A 3,181-nucleotide genomic window follows, 5' to 3' on the forward strand; every position below is an offset into this window, starting at 1 on the left:
TCTCGTTCTGAGCTGAAACACTCGTCCAGACAAATCTGAAAAATGTCGTTTTTCAAATGAAAACATGGCTCTAGTGTGAGGTCCAGGATACAGTTGGAAACAAATGTGTTTCCTATTGAAATACAAGTCATATTTGTTGTTTTGTTGACGTCGCATGTTTTTGTTAATGGTTAAAACACCATTAGTTCGAGCTGTTTGAAGTGAACAATGTCTGGAATTGCTGTGTAATGTGAAACAGGTTACTCGTGGTGCTAAAGTCATGGAAAAGCAATTCCCATCTCTGCAGATCTCCGAGGTTTTGACCTCTCTTAGCTCTTTGGTTTCACTAACCACATCTTACCTCTGTGGGCTGCTCTGAAGAAAACAGAAGCTCTGATAGACTCTACACTGAGCAAACGGCAAAAACTGAAAGAAAACCATTTGACAAGCTTAAGGTGCATGCGAGCATGTTCATCAGGTGACCAAAAACAGGCTTTTCTTAAGCTGGGGACACACTACAAGATTTTACCCACGATCCATGGTTGTGTGTGAGGGGAACAGACCCAAACTGACCTCAGTCGCAGTCAATAAAACATGTTTGGATTTTTGAATGACGACTCTGGACACATTCAGGTCGTCTGTACTGATTACCGACACAACTGCAAACACATGTTTCCAACAGCCAATGAAAAACAGGAGGTGGGACACAGGAAATAAGGAAGTGATGAAGTAAGGAAGTTTGTTGTCCATGTTTGTTTACACTTTAAGCCAGGTGGCATGTCCAAAGTCTGGCCCACAGGCCAATTTTGTACGGCCGCAGCTTCGGTTTTATAGTGGTTCGCAACCCAGCCGCGATGGACAGCTTCATGTGTTCATCTCCTTTTATTTTATTATCTGACTCCAGATGTGAAAAAGGCCGATTTTTTCACTTTTTATTTGTTCACTTCTGTGTGGCTCTGATTTGGTTACGTTGCCATTTCAAAATGATAATTGTGATAATGAAAATAAAATGATTATAAAACAGTGCATTTGTATGTAGCTAAAAAACCTTTAGAGTTCCTATGTAAATCAAACACAGCGTCAACCACACTATGACATGTTGGTTTGTTTTGTTATTTCTGCCCCCTGGTGGCAAAACAATGTCTCACTTGATCATTTAAAAATTGAGGACAAATTACCTCGCCTCCGCCTTTTGTCCATTTTTAGAATCGCACCTCCTTATAAATTATTAACAAATTGTAATTTGATCAATGCTATATGAAAAAGTAAGTGTTAAGAGGAAAATACAGAATAAGAGGAGGAGAAAAGATGTTACAAATATAAAGAGGAGCCAAGCAGAAATGGAAAAGGTTTTTTAAAAAAATGGACAAAGAGAAATGTTGTTCTCTAACGTTGTTTATTACAATGTTTTATTGCAACTTTTTCCTTAAAAGTTGAACGTTGGGTACCTTAATTTGGACTTTTAGATGGACATTTAGTGCTAGATAGATAGATGGATAGATAGATAGATAGATAGATAGATAGATAGATAGATAGCTGGGGCCACAGGCTATATTCAAACACTAAATTTGATTTAGTTTCCTTGCCTGTTCATCTTTAGTAATATAATTGATTCATTAAAGGTTAACGGTCCTGTCATTGCAATATGTGACTGTAGACTGTGTGTGCGTGTTTGTGTGTGTGCGCTCATTTTTGTTACCTCTATGACAATTTCTGGTATAAACACTCAGTAAGTTTACACAAGGTTAGAAAAAAAAATCCAATTAATGTGTGTCAGACTTTTAAAATACGCGTAAATATGTTAGTCTGACTGGAACTGTCCTAAATCAAAGTCATTTAAATAGTAACTAAGACCAAAAGAAAAGAAAAAAAAAAGAGGACATTACGCCACCCAGCATAGTAGAGGGACACAAAATTAATTGAATAAATTGTTGCTGTGCTATGTTTACTGGGACAAGGACAGTCGTCCAACTGGACCAATAATCCTAATGAGGCAGAACCTCATTTCCGAGGCTCTGGTTAAAGTTAGAAGGGATTAAGTTAAGGGGTTAGACAGTCCAAATTAATGGGTGTCGATGCAGTGTCCTTAGAAGAATAGCTGCGCAAACCTGTGTGTGTGTATTTGTGACATATTTAGGACCTTTTCTGTCATAAACACTGACCTTTGTTTGGACCTGTAGTCCTGATGGAGTCCTGATGGAGACCAAAACCTGGTCCTACTGAGGCAGACCCTTATTCCCAAGGAACTGGTTAAACTCAGATTTGAATTGTGTTTAGGTTAAGGTTAGGTGTTAACTGGTTATGGTTAGGATAGTGCTTTTAGTCTGTCCAACATGAATTGAAGTCAATGCAGAGTCCTAGGAAGAATAGTTGTGCAAACCTGTGTGCACTTGTATCGGTGACATTTTCAGGGCCTCTGACAGGACCTGTAGGAGACCAAAACCTGGTCCTAAGATTTGAATTGTGGTTAGGTTAACTGGTTAAGATTAAGTTTAGGGATTGTGCTTTGTTCAGACGATCCATATAAATGCAAGTAAACGCAGAGTCCTAAGGAGAATAGCAGTGCAAACCTGTGTGTGTCTGTGTGTGGCGTGTGCTCCCTTTATGAAGAGAAAATGAAGACCAACACAGAGACAGACAGACTGAACATCTCGGGGAAAATTGGCAGTAAAATGAGTGGAGGATCTACTGTCGACATTTCCACTAATGTGCGCTTTTCTTTCACGTGTTTTCGTGCCGTTAAAAGGATCGGAACGTCAGATGTGTGTCCGCGCGACTCTTGATAGACGTGAAGCGGCGGCGGCGGCGTCGCGGCAGTCTTGCTGCGCCAGCCTACGGAGCTCGCGTGAGGGATATTTCCTGTCCTCGCGGACGGAAAATCAAGGCGAGGAGAGGCGGAGATGAAGGGGGAGGAGCTTGCAAAGGCGGTTCGACCAATGCAGTAGTGATAGCCTCTGTGGGCGGGTTCGCAGCGTGAAGTCTCAGCCAATGAGAGCGCTGATGAGCCCCTGTGGTTCCACGTGGGTGCTGAGCTTTGAGCGACAACCACCGCGCTCTGGACCAATCACAACCGGGCGAGGTGTTAATCTCACTGCTGATTGGCTGCGTGCTGCTCACTGAGCCCCTCCCTCCTCCTCACTCATCACGTTCAGCTCGTTTTTGTTAACCCTTTCCCACCACACACACACACAGGAAGCAGCAG

Source organism: Solea senegalensis, linkage group LG18 (genome assembly GCF_019176455.1).
Source record: "Solea senegalensis isolate Sse05_10M linkage group LG18, IFAPA_SoseM_1, whole genome shotgun sequence".
Classification (NCBI taxonomy): domain Eukaryota; kingdom Metazoa; phylum Chordata; class Actinopteri; order Pleuronectiformes; family Soleidae; genus Solea; species Solea senegalensis.